Here is a 20,171-nt window from a genome sequence, read left to right as displayed (position 1 = left end):
TTCACCACCATACTCATCCTCCTTTGGCGACTGTCTGGCCCAGTGTCTCACTCTGTATCCACCCTTCTTCCAATTACCCACTTTCAGGCTTTATCCTTATGGTTATCTGAGTCTTGACTAATGCGGCATCACTGAATGACACTGGGTGGGAGAGTGGGGGGGCCCAGTAGGGGAAGAGACCATTTCATCTGAAAGGCTATGTCTAGACTGCAAGCCTCTTTCGAAAGAGGCTCCTTCGAAAGTATCTTTCGAAAGAGTCTCTTTCGAAAGAGAGCGTCTAGACTGCACGCGGAATTTCGAAAAAGCAAGCCGCTTTTTCGAAAGAAAGCACCCAGTGAGTCTGGATGCTCTCTTTCTAAAAAGCCTGTTTGCTTTCAAGAACGCCTTCTTTCGAAAGAGCACTTTCGAAAGAAGGCGTTCTTCCTCGTGGAATTAGGTTTACCACCGTCGAAAGAAAAGCCGCGTTCTTTCGATTTAATTTCGAAAGAACGCGGCTGCAGTCTAGATGCAGGTGAAGTTTTTTCGAAAAAACCCCCTGAGTCTGGACACAGCCAAAGCCATAACATGCCTTGTAGACTGCATGGCCCCAAAAGGGCAAAAGCAGCTGCAGCAGACAAAGCTTAAAAGAACATGGTGTAATATCTATAACACACGTCACATGGTCCTTCAGGGTTCTGGTGCAGCAGTTCCCATGTCCGTTATGGCTACATCCTGTGTCTCTGTTAGAACAGTGAGAAGCCCTGGTTTGTGGAGAAAAAGTGGCTATGTTGAGAGGTATAGTTTTTGCAGGGACTGGAGAGCTCATACTGTCCTGGGGTGCCCTTGGTGAGGGGAACTGAGGCTGCATGCTAGAGTCCAGATTTCCCTACCAACAGTAACGCCACTCACCCCATTGTATGTCTGTTCCAAAAGGTAACCACTTAGTACAAAAAAGGAAAGGGAATTTCAAAAGTGCTAGGGAAGATGGAGCAGCGACCAGCCATGCCAGGTGGGTAGAAGGGCAGCAGCATTAGGAAGTAACAACTACAGGACTTGTTTTCACTGCCTTCTCCAACTCCTGCTGCCCTTTCCTCGTACTCCAAGCATCTGAAGACACATTGCAGCTTGGTTTTGGTAAAGAAAGAGGGCTGTGGGCAGAGTTGTCTCCTCTTGCTTTGATAAAAATAAAATATATTTTATGAGAATTGCTTTAGAACGGAAAAGAAATTGAGCTCCATTCCCAAAGCAGCCTAAGAAGATTTTTGTGTTTGTGCCCTTTGCCTCTTCAAACACAAAACCTGGGGGCTGCTGGACTTGGAAAAGCTGGGTGGAACAGGGAAGAGAAACCTGTCCTACTGTTGCTCCTTCCCTGAAGGAAACCTCTTAGGGCTAATGTTTGATGTGATGTTTAGTTGTACTACTCAGAAACCTCCAAATGTCAGGGGCTGGGATACAGCAGGGAACCAAACAGGGCTGTATTTTCATTTGCATATGAATGTCTGTTTATATAAATGTTAGGTATATGCCACTTATGTAAGCATACATATACACAAATATAGGAGCAAACATGGGATCACTCAAATTTGGAGACTCACACACAGCTACCCTAGCATTCCCCGTTCAGTGACATACTCAGTTCAGAATGTATGATAGGACTCTCCTAGGAGGTGCAGTAAGTCCCTTCCCCTATCTACATTTAGAGATCAATTAAAATATAAGGAATACCTCAATATTTTATTCCACATTTTCATTCTAAAATATGATTCTCCCACATCCCTGCAAAATTTGCATACGTAATATTGTTTTATAAGAAGGTTCAAACAGATTATTGTGTAGTCAAAATGCCAAGCCATTGTGTCTGTACTCCTTTGGGTTGGCAGACTTGCATCACAAGAAAGCAGGGAGTGACAGTGTTTTTTGTCATAATGGAAGGGTCAGGGTTATATTAAGTATGGCAAGGTGACTTGAAAAGCCTGCTCTACATGGGCCATCCCACCGATATAAGGTAGGGTGCCAATTTAAATGGTTATAGTTATACTTCTGGCCATAGATCGTCTGGCCAACTAGTGGCTGAGGGACTGGCTAGAACAACTTGATTGGCATGTTGTGATTGGTGCTCTCTGAGGGCTGAAGGACTGATCAATCATAGTGATAGTTATACTGGTAGGACTCTCCATGAGGATATTTAGTTCAGTTGATGAGGGCCTATTTCTGGTTTATCTTATATCGCATTTAGAAGCAATTTAAATTAAACCAGAATAAACCATTCTTATAGAATAAAAGTGTGCACACCGGGTACGTCTGCGCAGTAGAGCAAAAGTCTAATTAAACTATGCAACTTCAACTACGTCATTTGCATAGCTTAAGTCAAAATAGCTTAATTCGGCTTTTGGCGCTATCTACACAGCAGGAAGTCGAAGAAAGAACACTCTTCCTTCAAATTCCTTACGCCTTGTGAAATGAGGGTCATAGAAGTCAGAGTAAAAAGCCCTACAGCTTGACATTATTTCAAAATACAGGCTTGTAGTGTAGACGCACACTATGTTATTTTGGAATAACCTCAGTTATTCAGAAATAACGCTGCTGTGTAGACGTACCCACAGAGTTTTAGCAGTTTAACTATATTGGTATGATTAGAGTTTAAATTCCTTTGTAGGCAAGCCCAGGATTTAGGAGCGAGCCATCTGTCCCTTTTGTTTAACTGCCTAACAAAGGTCTGTATGAGGCACAAAACTCCCGATGTCTGTGAGTATATAATCCCCATCCTTTTAGAGAACTATCAGCTGCACACATAGATTCAGCAAGGTACCTAAGCACTTATCTAACTTTCCACATATCAGATGTCCTGCTGAAGCTAAAGATATATTTCACATTTCTCTAATGTCACCTTTCATGTAAGCAATTGTTGTAAATTGTCTTAGGGATGGGATTCAATCTTGAATGGGAGGGGTTGTGTTTAAGAGACAATTTCTCTTTAAGAGAAAGTCTGTGCTATTTCAAACTTGCTCTCCCACCCCCCTCAAAGTTTAGGAACACTTGACTACATCATTAAATCTCTAGGAAGTACAAGGTGGCTGAGTCAGTGTTGCTGGTGTAACCTTAATGTTTGCATTTTCTGACTTATTTTATTTTGACTCTAGCATTGCAATAATATAGGGCTGGGGGTGGATTATATTTAATTTGCTTGGTTTTTTAAAGGAAAAGAGAGAGAGAATTTGCATATGGCTAATAATATTAAATCCATCCACAGAGCAGAGCTCATATTCTTTCCTGGTCTCTAAACATGGATCAGCTAAATTTCTAAATGTGTAGGTGCTTCCTTTTTTGTGTGCAAAATCCCACATCTGAGATAATAAAATCGGTAAATGAATGCACAAATGGGTGGTGAGACTTGCCATTACCCCTTTTAAATGTCTTCACAAACATGCTGAAAATGCTGACCCATATGCATAAGTAGCTGCTGTTGCTCCCACTTACATTGAATTGTGACTCCAGACACAGTGAAAATTTAATGGAGAGAGTTAAAATTAATCAAAGAGCGTGTGCAAGGCATTTCACACCACCTACCATGACATGTGAAGAACTTACATGGGGTTTAAGGACCCTGGCAGTCTGGTAAATTTTATTCAGAGTCAAAGTGTGCATTGATAAAAAAATTATTTCACTATTAGCTAAATCCTTGGACGTCAGCAGGAGTCATACATGGGTAAGGAGGACTGAAAGAAAACAAAGGGCTATGGGATTTGACCCTAGCTGAGTTACATTGACATAACAAACCATCATTTTTGGAAGCCTAGCCTTGAAATTATAAGGGCCTGGGTTTTACATTCCAAAAATAATAGAAATGTGAGCTCCCCTTTCTTTTGACCCAAACCTTGTCCAGAAAATGTTCTACTGACCAGCTGGATAGCTCTCTACTCTACCTCTTTCTCCTATAGCCAGCCTTCTTACTGTGTACAAATATTTAAGGAATCTGGTATTGTACAGAATAGCATTAAATATGTCTGGATCTCTGATATGGAGTTTATGTAACATGTATTCAATACAGGCCTTATCCTGCAGTCATTATGCATAGACTGCAGTGGGAGTTGTGACTGCACAAGAAGGCTGTGTCTAGCCTGGCAAGTTTTTCCTCAAATGCAGCTGCTTTTGTGGAAAAACTTGCCAGCTGTCTACACTGGCCGCTTGAATTTCCGCAAGAACACTGACTTCCTACTGTCTGAAATCAGTGCTTCTTGCGGAAATACTATGCTGCTCCCATTTGGGCAAAAGTCCAAAAAGACCAGTGTAGACAGCTCAGATTTGTTTTGCGCAAAAAAGCCCCGATCGTGAAAATGTCAATCGGGGCTTTTTTGCGCAAAAGCGCGTCTAGATTGGCACGGACGCTTTTCCGCAAAAAGTGCTTTTGCGGAAAAGTGTCCGTGCCAATCTAGACGCTCTTTTCCGCAAATGCTTTTAATGGAAAAGTTTTCTGTTAAAAGCATTTGCGGAAAATCATGCCAGTCTAGATGTAGCCGAACTGTACATTCATGCCCTATATCTATATTTGCTTTTGTACCTTATTGGGAGGGTTCCCAAATCCCAACCCTAACTTTAGCAGTCAGGGTATAGTGTGTGGTTCCTCCAAAATGTACCTGCCTGGGTCTTCAGGCTTAACAAGCAAGTTGGATGTCGCTTGTCAGTGGGCTGTCACCTAAGCCTTAGCAATGGGAAGTGCTTAGGTTCTGTTTTTCCTCCTCAAAGGCTACATACAGGACATTTCCTAGTGCTTTGTCCAGTCTCGTTGTCAATATCCTGAGAACTCTAAGGCTTTGGTGGAGTTATGTGCCCAGAGATAAACAGCTGGATAAACAGGTGCTTGGGAGGCTCTTTTAAACAAAACAAGGGAAACACCTTGCATTTCTGCCTTAGAGAAGAGTATTGGTAGGCAGGACAAGCTGGGCATAAACTGGCTATGCTTTTGCCCCAGCCCTGTATGTGGAGGGGCTGGAGCCACAGGGTGCAATGCAGTGATCAATCAGTTAACAAGAGTTATCTGTTTTCTCCTTTCTTTCTGTGTGTAACTGTAGCATTATGCCCATGTACAGTTCTCGGTGAGTAATGGCTGTGCCTTATTGTCTCCTGCATAGAGCCTGTGTGACGTTCTGCAGCAAAGATAAGAAACTTCCCATTTGGCACAAGCAGCACAGGAAAGAAAGGTGGAATGTCGCTCCTCCCCGGTTAACCTCCCCTTCCCAGCCCCTCTGGTGTTCTCCCTTCTCTCTGAGACCATCAACGCAGCATGGGTCCTTCAACAAGCAAGAGCTGAAGGAGGAGGACAAAAAAAAAAAAAAAAAGGCAGAGCGATGGAGAAGGGCAGCCCCTGTGAAGACATACTCTGCCATACCGGGCCATTTTTTGCTGCAGTTTATAGGCTGCTAGGTGCCAGGAAGCCATTTTGATGGAATCAAGTGCTGTTTGTAAGATGGCCGCATTGGCATGAGGTAGGTTGCAAAGCTGCCTAATCTTTACCATACTACCTCCCTCATGCCCTCTCCTTGTTATCTTGCTAATTACCGATGAAGGCAGAACAATAACTGGAGCTGGCATGCCCCAGTTCTTTCTCTGCCACCTTCTTCCTCAGGCGGAAAATCTGCACATACACCCCCCCCCTTCAGCTCCTCTGTGATATTAATTGAATTAACATATTTCCTAATTTGCCCTGTGTTTTTTGCATGCCTGCTCCCATCCTTCTTGTTGTGCTCATCCAGCTGGTAGGAAAGGAACAAATGTTTTATTTCCATTTGCCCATTCGGCTGCATGCGAAAAATCCTTAATGACATATAAAAGGGGTGGGGCGGGTGGAACAACAACCCATCGGGGATTTGGCACACAGACCTTACAATATACTGAGATAAACCATCTCTGCTGCTGTTTTAGTGGCAGATTAAAATACCCATTTTCCTTGTATTTTTTTATTTAGTTATTTTTGTACTGAGGGAGCAAGGGAGACTCACCAATATTCTGCTGTTTTGTGTTCCTCTCTTCACCTCTTAACGGGCTGCACGTGATTTTTCACTGTCTAAGTTGTCTCCGACAGCCTAGCCAGTGACAGAGAGTGAGTGCCCCTCCATTAGACTCACACACAACAATGACAAAAGCCTTGAAAACCAATTTATTGTTTATTTTTTCCCCTAGTGATTTCAGAAGGCTTTCCCCTAAAAGGAACTTAAATACATATCATTAAATCTAAAGCACTGAGCTCCACACCCGGGAAGTAGGCCGTGCTTTTTGTTTCTAAAAGTATTTGTCCAATTGCTAAAGAGCAATCTAGCAGGAGGAGAACCACCCATCTCATCTTCTCTCTTTGCTTAAACCACATCATGTTTGTATTTACTATTTTATACAATATTTTTTCATTTGTGTCATGCAAAATACATATTGCCCCCCACTTTCCTACTTAATAGGGCTACACATACATGATGATCACTTTTCTATCATTTTTATTAAAAAATGCTACAGTATTTTGCAGTAGTATGCTGAAAAGGCAGCAATAATGTTATTATGAGTTCTAAAGTATGGAGCTTGTGAATATTATGCCTTTTTTATATGGGGAAATCTGAAAGCCATGACTTAAGAATGTAATGCAGAATATAAATGTCATGCATTGTAAATGCATTTCAGGAGCATACTGCCCAAGACAGTATTTCACAAAAGCTGGGAGTCCAAAATGTAATGATATAAACAAACTGTTTGCTCAAGTTGTTCAGATATTAACCAGATTTGCAAGGGTTACAGCTTACATATGCGTTGTTTATTGGTAGAAATGATTCATTTGAAAAAGGCTGATGATAAACTATAAAGGAGCTGAAATGGTACAAGAATGATACTATGGCCTCCCACCATTTAGTTTCTTACTTACATGGCTCTACCTATTGGTCCATGTTCATGGCTATAGACTTAAGCTTCAGATAAATCTATTGCTCTCTCTCACTCATTTTCTTTTCTTCTCTTCCTCACCATCTGCTTCTTGTGGTGCCTTGTTTTGAATCCTACATAACAGTATGGTGGGGATAATGAGACTATGCCTCTGGTCTGCATCATAAACATGCCAACACAAGCCATCATGTCAGGAACTATCATTGACCAGATGGTGCTCAGTTGCTCAGGATTTCTGTTTGAGAGTTCCTTCTTTTTGAAAGCCAGCAAACACCTTCCTGTGCGGGTCCACCAAAATCTACATCCTCTCTCTAAGAAAAACATAGTGAACTCAGACAACCTACTGTGCAAGGGAAACATTTCCAGACTTCATTGTGGCTATACAAGATGCAGATCTAAGTGTCTGTGCCACTGGTGGCCTGATGAAAGGTGCAGGTCTGGAGATGGATGGATGTATTTAGATTTATTCTCTCCGTTGATGTTTGCGTGTACAAAACATTGGGCCTGAGTTTTGGAGGTGTAAGTTGTGTTCTCATGTGAAACTAGGCCTCAACCCATCTGAACTCGCATCCCCCTGCCAGAGACTCCAGAGGGGTGCAGTTCAAGAGCCTGTGCTTTTAATGGTGATTCTGAGGTGATCTTGGTTTTATAGTTTGCTAGGGGTGAGAGGATGCACCTCTTTATTTTCTATCCTTTCTGATGTCTCTTGTGTGCCTGTAAGGAAACCTGCCTACACATGTCTCAATAACTTTGGTGGAGGCAGCTGTCAAGAGCGACTGATAAAGCATTGGGCTATTCCTATGAACAATGCCAGGAAGATCCCAGACCAGAGAGAGCCAGGGCCAAATCCTGCTCGCATTAGGCAAATTCAACTCCCACTGGAGTTGCAATGGGTGTGAGTAGGAGAGACTTTGTACTGGAGAGCTCCAAACAGTCAAGCAATAATAATAATGATGATGATTATTATTATTATTACTAACAAATCTAGCTACCGAAATATTGGTTCAAAATCTAAACACTAGAAGTAACTGCTGTTCCCGACTCCAGACAGATGGAGCGAGCCTGGCATAATTACACTTATGGAAGGCATTGAAGGACTGCCATGAATGGAACCAATTAAAGAGCAAGTAAAGCTCTTGTGAGAGAGATGAGTCTCTATGTACAATGAATAATAATCACCCCCTTCATTCCTCTCTCTACATCCACATTCTGTGTCATGGTGGTTCCCAGATACTCTAATTATATGGGCGAACATGTGTGCCTGGGTTCTGGGTTGCCAAGGCTTTGGATGGCTACCTAGCAGTGTGAAAATGGACTAAATAGGAAACATACTAGACTCCCAGGGGCAGGAGCCTCCCTGGCTTGCTGCCAGGCCCAGCTTCACAGTCTTCATTGTCTAATATTTCTAATGCATGCCTGGAAATCCGTTATTTAGGTTACAGTTTTAAAGGCGAGTGTTTGTTTGTTTTTCTTGGAATCATTTGACATTGATTGTGTAGGTAGCTCTTTTGCATGCACATCATGTGTGAACAGGCATGTGTGTCGTGTTTTGTGGTAAGTGTTGGTTGGGTGAGTGCCTGAGCAGAAGGGCTGTGCATGCGAGAACACATATATAACAAGTGTCGATGCATCTCCATCTGAGTGTGTGCACATGTTGTATGCACTGGTGTTTGCTTTACTCTGTTTAATAATTCCTGCTTGCTGTCATTGGTGGGGACTGCTGAATGGGAAGAACCTTCTCTTGGGCTCTGCTAAGGATGGTGCCTTTTTAAAGAGCCAGGGAGTTTGTACAGCAAAACTACACCAATGCAAGGGGTTCCAAAGTTCCATTTCTAGTAGGCAGATGACAAATACCATCACAACTGGCTGGGCCTCTCTTATGAGACTGAATGAGCCATAGAAACCAAACTCTCCTCGTAGCTTTGGGCTGTGACACATGGATTTGTGTGTTTGTGGGGAGGAGCTTGCATTGCTTACTAGGTCTGGGGTAAATTAAGGACTGTCCTCAGTACAGCTGTCTGTCAGAACCTGTCTCTGGACCTAAACTTACTTACTGGGGAGATTTGCCTGCCAGGGACTTTACTTAGGGAAGGAAATGGAAGTGGGACTTGGAAGAGTAGCAGCTAAGCCTATGCTCATAATTTTCTCTAGCCCCTGTCAGTTCTCCATGCAGGGCCAAGTAAAAGTGCTACTAGTATGGTAGTTCCGTTCCACCCCTGTATAATATAAAACCTCCATTTGGCATAACTTACACTGCAGGGGCACATCCTTTATCTCTTTTAGACAGTGAGGCTTTTGCTAATTATAATGCAGATCACATTAGGTAAATGAGTGAGGAATGCCTGATACAGCCAGGAGAGAGTCAGATGTGTTCAGAAGAAATCTCACCCCTCATTGGCTGTTCCACAGCAGGATGGTTGTTTGTAAATTCTGGAAACACTTTGTTCTGATCATACCCACATGTGCAGATCACCTTCCATTCTGTCTATATACATCTCTATATAGGATATACTCAAACAAGCGTCCCTCCAGCCAGCATGGATATGCAGAAACCTTTGGGCTAGAATCAGTAGATCCTAAACTCCCAGCAATGCTCAGTGTGGGCAACCCTCATTATTTTTATTGAGTCTTTTTAAGTGTTTTTCTTAAAGCCCCAGCCCATGGAAGCAAGCAATGGCATCCTTTATTGAAGGGTCTAGCCATCATAGATGCAGACCAAAGCTTGCAAACATGAAGCAAGTGAACAATAAAGCCTCAGAAACTAGGAGGAAAATTTAAAACAAATATATAATTTTTAAAATAAAAAAATCTCATGATTTTTTAAAAACAATCTCATAATTTTTGTGGCATGACTCATGATTTTTGAAAGCCTGAGGTTGGCCATACTGAACTCTGAAAACTGGTTGAAACAGGGAGTAAAGGAGAATCCTGCATCCCATGAAACCACAAAGGGAGTGTAGAGAGGTAGAATATAATTTTACAAATCCGAATGTGGCCATGACAATGGAGTTAACAATAGTCAATGCCAGCCACGCATGCAGCCTCTTTGCTCCTGAGAAGTAACAGGACAGTGTTGTCCTTCAGTGATACAATGGATGTGCAGAACGGGTTTCAGTCAAGTTAGTGTCCAAATATACGTTGAGCAGGAGGAGCTGGTAGTTCACGTCTCCTTAGTTCTGCACATGACTCCCATGAAAATATCATGCAGTTGCCCTCAGAGATGAAGTGGATGGTTGTGAATAACTGGCATGACACAATCACAAGGTGGTTTCTAGGTAACTTGGCCACTGTGTGGCACGAGGCCTCCCCAAATTACACTGTAGTTATGTGTGTGTTTCTAGCTCTCTGGATTTAGGGGAATTTCAGGGAAAGGCTGGGATTTTACTAGCAGCATGATCTGGTGCAAAAGAAATCACCAGCCTCATGAACTCTGTGGCAAATGACCTCTGGAGCTGTCTTTGTAATTTTGGGGGGGATAGGAGGTAGTAGGAAGGGAACATAAAAGTGAGAAACCTGGGCTCCCTTCTCTTTCTGTAGCAGAGAGCGAAGGGAAGGAGAATATGGCAACAAACTGATGCCAGGATGCTGCATCTTGTGTTTTTTCTAGTCCCCCAACCTGCCACTCCTAGCCCCTCTCTTCACAGCACAATGGGAGAGAAGACCAGGATTGTGTTCTTGGGAAGGCCAGTACCATAGACAGTTCTCTAGGCAATAGGATCATGGAGCAAGTGGCATTGGCCAGCCCCAAAGGGGAAAAACTGTTTTTTACTCATGAGCAGTGTATTCCTATGCAACTTGCAGGCAAAGGGTTGTGGAAGGGGGAGGAGGGGCTTTTGTGTTCATTTTCTTTTTTAGCAGACTGGGCCTTTTTGTTGGTTACTGGGACTATCTTATGTAAGAGAACAAACAGAGGGAAGTGCGCGCTGGGGGGATGGAAGAATTTGTATAGTGGGGGTACTGCAAGCCATTGAATCAACTGTAATCCTTTATATGATGGAAACCACTCCATGCCAAGGGGTGCTGCAGATCCCCCCCCCCCCCGCCAACCCCCACACTCCTAGTTCCAGTACCTATGGTGCCCATGTGCATGCATGGAGGCATGAGTGTACATGTCTCCGAGCACTTCCCCATGTGCGCTCATGTTTCACGCAAGCCTGATTTGGGTAAGCTTGGGCTCCTTGCAGTCTCCTGTGCAGGAACAGTAGAAGCTCTGCAAGGTCATGGTGCCTGAGCATGGGTCCAGATCCTGGAAGACAGACCTCTGCTTTCTTGTCTTACATGGGCCCTGCTTTGGCAGTGAAGTGTTGTGCTTAGAGCAGTGGGTGAGGATAGCCTGTTCAGAGCCAGCAGTGGGATCTGGGAGAGAGACAGGAGAGGAGATGCAGTCACTGAACAAAGCCAGTGTTACCCTCCAGGGGCTGGTGAGGAATTCTCCTTGGTTAATACAGTGGTGTCAGGCTGGCATGTTAATTGGGCTCTTTCAGCCCCTGAATCTCCAATACACCTGCCTGAGGGGTCTTTTATCTGTTCCCTTTCTCTGCTTGCATCTCTGTGATCCATTGTGTAAGTCTTACCATCACCCCTGTTGTCTACTGCTTTTGCTGTGTTTTTCAGTCATTTGTAGTGAAGTGACTTTATAGCTCATGAAAATGAAGGGCTAATAGCATATACTAGAGTCAGGCCTTATGCAAACTTCATGCCTCTCCCATCTCTGCCACTGCATCCCAATCCTGACTGGCAACATTTCTGGCTATTCCATCCTGGGCTTCTGTTAATGGATTTCTGTCTTCACTCCTAGCAGCTCCAACTAGTCCAGCTCTATGCCTTCCCCAAGCCGTGCTTGTATGTCCTGTGAGATGGAGAGTCACTGACTGAGTACTTGGCTGAGACCCATCAAGTTCATCTCACTTGTGGTCAAATTAACAGGGTGCCCATGCATAGAAAGCTAAATATATAAGGAGGAGACTGATATTTTGTGTGGCTGGGGTGGGACTAGCTTCCAAAATTGCCCTTTTCCAGTTTGTTTGCAAAGAAAAGGTGAATAAGCCCAGCACCCTGCGCTGTGTATCTGTAGGTCATACCTACATTCAGACCGAGGAAAATTGCCTTAGCCCCTTTCAATTCCCAGGTGTTACAATGAAGCTTCTTTTAGCCAGAACAGCCTTGGCAATAGGGAACCAAGTGTAAGTTTGAGGGGCTGGTTTTCCTAGTCAAACCCAAAGGACTCTTTATTTTGTCTCTTGAGTATTTCTTGACCCGTCCACTTCAGAGCCAGCCTTAGCATTTTTTAGATCAGCATGTGAAACAATTCCCCCGCCTCCTCCAACAGTAAAGAACATCTGCCCACTATACCTGCTCCCCTACAGGCAGGGCTGGCCAGAGGAGCTGGGGAAGATTTGCCTGGCATGGAGCCCAAATTTAACCCTGCCCTTTCTGCTTATCCATTCTTGTATCTTATTGCATCCATGCCCACTCCCAGTGGACCCTTTGTTTGTTCTTTTCTCATACAGCTGTCTGTGCCTTCTTCCATATCACCTTTCGCACATGGAGCTCGTTCCTGAAGCTGATCAATAGTCTCTGCCCTCCTCTTCTGCAAACACATCCTCAGGGCCCATTTCTGTCTTGTTACCTCCAAGAAACTAACCAAGGTGAAGAGACCTGATTGTTATAGGGGAAACAGAAATAAACAGTGTTTATTGCATATTTCCTCTCTCTCCCCAGCCCCCTTTAATGCTTGTGGTTAGACTCTTTAGGGAAGGGACGGTGTTTTATTATACAAGTAGGCAGTGCCTAGCACAATACAGGTGCTACTATAACATTTCTCCTTCATCATTTATAACTGATGCACATTATGTGTATTGGGTTCTTGAGGTCTTGTTTGTGATGCTTCCAGGAGACTCCCAGCCCAGCTGCTTGTGTTGGGCTCTGTGGGTTGTTGCCAACATTTAGAAAAAATGTGCAAGGAACAGTTGTCCATATAATCTGGAAGTTCCTAGGGTCCTCAACCACTGGAAGGCTTTATGGACATTCGGGTGAATTTGGGGACCTATATATTTGACACAAATCAATTCAAGTGTCACAATGGCTCTGAGAGGTAGGGAAGCATTAGTATCCCCAGTTTATAGAAGTAGAAACTGGCACACAGACTCAAATGATTAAAAGTGGGTATATGATGTTAATTACCTGCCTCTGCACCTCTGGATTTAGGCACTCAAGTTTGTCCACTTTTGTCTGTGTGACCTAACAAAGGGAGTTGGGGTTGCAAATAGGATTAGTCTCTTGCTCTATCCACTCGACTATGCTGCCTCTCATTGAAACCATTTTATTTAGCCACCCATCCTTATGGGTAATGATCACATTAGCTGGGTAGCAGAGCCATAGGCCTGGCCACAAGCAGTTGGCAGGGAGAACTGACCCATTGATGGTGCCCTGGGTGGCATTGGCCCCTCCACTATGTGAATTTGCTGTTTGGGAAGATCCCAGATCAATGGGCTATAGCTACCAAGAGCTCTCAAAGATCAGTCTTAAATGGTTGGAATGGGCCTATGAATGACTTGAGCTTTTAAGGAAAATCAGGGACAAGACTTGGCCTTCCAGAATGGCTTGCATTTTCAAGGCCATTTTTGCAAGGAAAAAGGCTGGAAGGGCTGGAAGTTTGCTTTAAAAAAATAAATAAAGCTGAGTCTCTCCTTTACATTCATTAGTTTTCTAAATGGCCATTTAGTCACAGCTCTAGTGAGCCATTTTAGCCAACTCTGTACGTGACTGACTTGTGCTGGAGCTAAGATGAAGAAAGGAGTTTTTTGCTTTCAGTTCTGAAAATGCTGAGGTTTATGCTCATTCTTATGTCTTGTGGGAGTGAGTTCCAAGGTCTGGTTCCATCCCCTGAACTTGCAGGCCTACCCCTATTGGTCCACATTGCTCTGGTGGAACTGAGTTGTTGTAGGAGGTCATAGTCATGGAGGGAGAAGCAATAACTCGGAAAAGGAGCCAGATCCAGAGGGTGGAGCACTAGGGTAATGTGTGACTAAGCAAACAAGCTAATGCATTTTGTAGCAGCTGGAGCTTTCAGAGTGGGAAGGATTTTGTTCTTGGACAGAAGGGAGCATGAGAGACCATCCTTAAGCTGGTCATTTCTGTGTCTGCCAAGGTGCACTCTTCTGGTCATTTTGACCACCAAGGCTATTTGGGTTTCCGACAGCACTAAGGAACCTGGAAGGATCCCACCCCTCCCCCAAACTGTAGACAAACTGAACAGTGTGATGATGGGGGAGGTGCTATAGCGAAGTCTAATTCCTCAAAGTGTGAATCTTTTCTTGCCAGCATCACCCCAGTCTTGCCTGGGTTCAGCGTCAGCCAGTTGCTCTCCATCCAGCTGCTGATTTTGGCCAGCTCCTGAAGCATGGGAGATGGTGCGATTTGGGCTCCATGTCAAAGAGTTGGGGAACGGTGTGGTGTTTGTGTCCCACTGACATTTAAGTCTGTGTTGTTTCAGTAGCTCTCCCAATGGTGTCATATAGACATGGGAGGGACTGGAGCCTTGTGGCACTGGAGAGGCAAGGGATTTTGGAAGCGGAGCTGTTGCCCATGACAATTCTCTGGGCTCAGGCTGAGAGAAAGGAACTGAGCTGCTTCCAGGCATTATTGTTAACACCCAGCAGTTTTTGGAGATGAGACAGATCAATAGCATTAAATGTCCCAGACAGGCCCAGCGGCATAAGGACAGACACACAGGGCCGCATTATGACTTTCGTGGGCCCTAGGCACTTTTGTCTTTGTGGGCCCCTCCCACCATAATAATATCAATATTAAAAATTATTTTTGATATAAATTTAAATACTTCAACATGTTTTTTTTTCTGTTTTAGGCAAAATTTAATAGATTTTCGTGGGCCCTAAAAGTTTCATTTTTTTCTGATATGAGAAAAAAATTTAAACATTTTCTTCAACCCTAAAAGTTCATTTTTTTTCTTCTGATTTTAAAAGAAATTAAAACATTTTCGTGGGCCCCTAAAGGTATTGTGGGCCCTAGACACTGTGCCTACTGTGCCTACTGTGCCTAATGGATAAGTCGGCCCTGCGGACACACTCCCATTATCTGTGGTCAGGAACAGGTCATTGGACAGAGCAACAAATGCCTCCTCTGGCCCAAAGCAGGAGACGTGGGATCCAGGATATTGGCAGGTCGCAGTGGAGTCTCCTTAATGCCTCTTCTTCTTCAGCTTTGCTTCAAAAAGGGAGTTTAGACACTGGAGAGTTTGTGAGGTGTCTCAGCCCAGGGAGAAGGGAAGTCCCTATTGATGAACATGCACATTGCCACACTGTAATGAGGAGACAGAAGCTCCCTGCCAGCCTGACTTATGCTTTCCGCAACTCGCCCTCACCCAAGGATCTGTCCTGTAGCCTTTACTGTTTTCTTCCTTTGCTGTTGGTGACACATTTTTGTCAGAAATTGAAAGGAGAATCCACATGGGCTTCTAGTCGTGTCATATGTGATCAGATGCCAAGCCAAACCATGGCAGTGGGCAATGAGGAGAGTAGCTGCCTTGGGGACTAGAGAACATGAAAGACCTGCCAATGGTAATTCCCTGGTAAATGTAGGATTCTATTTACATGGCATGCCTAAAGCAAAGGCCAGGGCCTGAAAGCCTGACAGCCAGGGCTGAGCCTTGTTGCTGGAAATGTTGCTGCTGGAGTAACATTTATTTTGGCCATGGATTTAATTGGCTTGCACTTGCTTTTTCAATCAAATTAATGGCACTAGTCTGATGGTAGGTTTGGGACAAATAATGGCTGCTAGAATTTACTTTTCACAGGGTGTCATTCTCCTAGAGAGTCCATCACTCATCTCGGAGCATGGGAAAGCTCACCCCCTATCAAGTTCTTAGACAGCAAACACCATACCAGGTGTGTGTGTGTGTGGGGGGGGGATTGATTATTGAATTCTCTGTAATTCCATCTGCCTACCCACAGTTTAAGAACTGCTGAATTACACTGAAATCAGTGGAATTAGAATGGTGTAAAACTGTATTCAGAGTGGTAAATGAAGTAGTGTATTATCTAGTGTGGATATACACACAAATAGGGGCTAAGGCACATTGTGCAAAGCACTATTCCAATGCAGCAAAAGTTAGTCCTGCCCTGAAGAGCTGACTGTTTAAAGAGTCTCTGTATTAGCATGTACACATATACGCTTGGAGATACATTTTCCAAATAGTCTCCAGTTATCCTTTACCATTTGTCCTGTATTTGTACAGCTAAACAACATTTGCATGCTCCAGCAAAGAAGCAAGATATCTTAGGGCACGTCTACACAGCAAGGCAAAAGTTGAATTAAGATACATAACTTCAGCTACATCAATTGCATAGCTTAAGTCGAAATAGCTTACTTTGGCTTTTGGTGCTGTCTACACAGCAGGAAGTCGTAGAAAGAACACTCTTCCTTCGACTTCCCTTACTCCTCATGAAATGAGGGTTACAGGGGTCAGAGTAAGAAGTCCTCCATCTCAACATTATTTTGAAATAATGGCTTGCTGTGTAGACGCGCACTGTGTTATTTCGAAATAACACGGCTGTGTAGACATAGCCTAACTGTCTAGAAATAAATGCAAGTCATGCCCAAACACAAAATCATATGCTCTCATATACCTCTATGCATAGAGGCCATTGGAAATTTAGTTCAATAAATGCACATTTCTTTTAAGTGATTGAAGAGCTAGAATAACAGATGTTGGGATTTCTACATGGCAGGGCCTTAGAAGGAGAGAATTATATTTTACTTTTTAAGGGGGACAGAAAAGCTTTGAGCTTGCTAGGCCCAAATTCAGGATTCTCCATTTGTTTCCTGCAGCAGCTGATGATGGAATTTCAGTAGGGGTTGCCTTGGAAACCTAGAATCTGAACTTCATTCTTTGCTGGTCATTAAAGGAGACTTTCAAATACTTTGCCTTAGAATCACATGCAGCTTTAAAATTGTCTGAATAGTGTATAGCTATGGTAGGATCTTAAACAGTATTTTCAAAACAGTAGTTTTTAATTTTTTCAAAAAGGTTTTCAGGAGTCTATAAAACTCAGCTTTGGAACTGTGAATCTTTTGGCATTTTGGAAAAATGGCTATGCTTGTTCCCTGCTTGCAATGGGCATATTAAACAGCTAGTGGCTCCCAGAGAGATTGGCCCTGACTTCCTTGTGTAACCAAGGGGATGGGGAAAGAAGGAGACAGGACAGTGAATCCTTTGGCTCAAGAGAGAATGGCAGAAAACATAAGAACATAAGAACGGCCGTACTGGGTCAGACCAAAGGTCCATCTAGCCCAGTATCCTGTCTACCGACAGTGGCCAGCACCAGGTACCCCAGAGAGGGTTGACCGAAGACAATGATCAAGTGATTTGTCTCCTGCCATCCCTCTCCAGCCTCTGACAAACAGAGGCCAAGGATACCATTTTATCCCCTGGCTAATAGCCTTTTATGGACCTAACCTCCATGAATTTATCCAGCTTCTCTTTAAACTCTATTATAGTCCTAGCCTTCACCGCCTCCACTGGCAAGGAGTTCCACAGGTTGACAACACGCTGTGTGAAGAAGAACTTCCTTTTATTAGTTTTAAACCTGCTACCCATTAATTTCATTTGGTGTCCTCTAGTTCTTCTATTATGGGAACTAATAAATAACTTTTCTTTATCAGCCCTCTCCACACCACTCATGATTTTATAGACCTCTATCATATCCCCCCTCAGTCTCCTCTTTTCTAAACTGAAAAGTCCCAGTCTCTTTAGCCTCTCCTCATATGGGACCCGCTCCAAACCCCTAATCATTTTAGTTGCCCTTTTCTGAACCCTTTCCAAGGCCAAAATATCTTTTTTGAGGTGAGGAGACCACATCTGTACACAGTATTCAAGATGTGGGCGTACCATAGTTTTATACAGGGGCAGTAAGATGTTCTGGGTCTTATTTTCTATCCCTTTCCTAATAATTCCTAGCATCCTATTTGCCTTTTTGACCGCCGCTGCACACTGTGTGGAAGTTTTCAGAGAACTGTCCACGATAACTCCAAGATCTCTTTCCTGATTTGTCGTAGCCAAATTAGCCCCCATCATACTGTACGTATAGTTGGGGTTATTTTTCCCGATGTGCATTACTTTACACTTATCCACATTAAATTTCATTTGCCATTTTGTTGCCCAATCACTCAGTTTGGTGAGATCTTCTTGGAGTCCCTCACAGTCTGCTTCTGTCTTGACTATCCTAAACAGTTTGGTATCATCTGCAAACTTTACTACGTCACTGCTTACCCCTTTCTCCAGATCATTTATGAATAAGTTGAAAAGGATTGGTCCCAGGACTGACCCTTGGGGTACACCACTAGTTAACTGAGTGGAATGACTCTGAAATGCCCTTATTTGCTTAGGAATGAGAATTTTAGTAAGCTGGTGGAAGCTGCTCTGGTGGAAATCTGTGGTATCCAACATGCTAGCCACTAGCCACATGTGACTATTTGGCCGGTTTAGTGTGTCTAGTTGGCTTGAACAATGTGGCTATTTGGCCAGTTGAGTTCACTATAGCAGTAGTCACTATGGTGACTACTGTTTCAAAACTGGTTGGACACCACTGGTGTAAACTGATAGATTTTGGCTCTATCCGTCCCTTAGTTTATATTTGTAGACCCAAATCTACAAAGGTAGTTTGGCACCTAATTCCCATTGACATCAATAGGAGTTAGGCATTTCAATACCTTTGAGAATCTGGGATGCATATACTGTAACTAACATTTTCAAATATGGGTGCCTAAATGTAGGCACCAAAACCACAGTTAGGCATCTAAATAAAAGTTTGTTCCTTTTCAATTACTCCTGGCTTCCACACTGCTCAGTAGAGTTACTCGCATGAGGAGGGTTCAGGATTTGGTCCCAAATGGAACAAATTCTGTTCTGACCTACTCCAGTTTAAATCCTATATAACTCTATTGACTTGTTGTAATATAATATACATCCATGGAAATGGCAATAGAATGTGGTCCTATATAATTATACCTGTAATTATCTTGCTTTAACATTGAATTATTGTGTTTTCCTTGGTTCCTTGTGGTGGTATCCTGAGCTGATTTCTAGAAGTTTAATGCAGTAGCTGTGCTGCATTAATTACAAATATAGCGTGTGTGTGTGTGTGTGTGTCTGTCTGTCTATCTGTGTATTAGAACTGAGGCAATATGGCAATAAAATCATGTGTGAATATTACAGACATGCTTCCTGGACATTAGCTTCCGTTTTGTTTTCCATAAACATTTGTACATGTTATTTCCCCTCCCCTTTTGTTCACAAGAATGCTTGTGGTAAGCAAATACCACAAATTCTCATGAGCCTGCACGTTTGTGTGAAGATTTGCCCCAATCTATTCAAGTAGACATCTTGAAATCTCTTTTGATTTACCTCCTCTTTATAAAAGTTTCAGTCATCAGATCCAGGTGCAGAAATAATATCATGTGATACAAGCGCCCAATCACATGCCATGAATAAGTAATCAAAGGCTCTTCATGGAGAATTCACAAACAGAGAAAAGGGTTTGATTAATAGGAAAAATTACTCAAGAAGAACAGCTTTTTCACCTCTAATGTGAGCACACTTGTGTAGCATGGTTGTGTTCATTTTGCATATGGGATGCTTGTGTTTATGGGTTTTGCTGGATTTGTTTTGGGCTAATATAATGTAAGATCTGGTCTGACAGTATTTCAGGGGCAGGATCAGGGCCGGATTAAGACCTTTAGAGGCCCTACGCACTGAAAAGATTATGGTGCCCCACCTCCATATGTAATTCAAAATAAAAACAATATTATACTGTAAAATCTCTCTCTTTTTTTTTTGTGCCCCTGCTTTGCTGGTGCCCTAAGCATGTGCTTAGTCTGCCTATTGGATAATCCAGCCCTGCCCAGGATGCTGGAAGTTCTATGAGATGGTTCAAATCTTCTGTTGTGCCAGCCTCATAAGTAGCTCCCTAGAGCAATGAAAAGTGCATACATAAATAACAGTAGTGAGAGTCTTGGCTTTTTGTGTGGTTTCTAGCAGAATTAGAATGCATAGCCTAGGTGGGTGCCTGCGTCTGTCTGGTGCCTTCATTCCATTGAAGCCTCTTTGTCTGGATCTCTCTGTGTATATTTGCATATTTGGAAAACTTTGGGCCCCCTCTTCTTCCTTGGCTCTGCAAAGCCCCAGGTCTTTCTCCGTGAACAATATCTGCACAGCCTGCCTCTTCAGCAGGTGTGGTAAGGTCACCTGGCTAAGA

At 43.3% G+C, this 20,171-nt stretch overlaps 1 long non-coding RNA gene across 1 annotated transcript in view; it reads left to right on the top strand.

Moving 5' to 3' along the window:
• LOC112544062 (uncharacterized) overlaps positions 1-20,171 on the top strand; it is a 62,535-nt gene that overhangs the window by 19,343 nt on the left and 23,021 nt on the right. Inside the window, exon 4 of the long non-coding RNA XR_016350670.1 lies at positions 5,109-5,462. This is a non-coding gene — a long non-coding RNA (uncharacterized LOC112544062). The remainder of the gene's footprint in view (positions 1-5,108; positions 5,463-20,171) is intronic.

The sequence above is a fragment of the Pelodiscus sinensis genome, chromosome 14, assembly GCF_052426305.1.
Source record: "Pelodiscus sinensis isolate ZL-2025 chromosome 14, ASM5242630v1, whole genome shotgun sequence".
NCBI lineage: Eukaryota > Metazoa > Chordata > Testudines > Trionychidae > Pelodiscus > Pelodiscus sinensis.
This window is presented reverse-complemented; position numbering and strand designations above follow the sequence as displayed.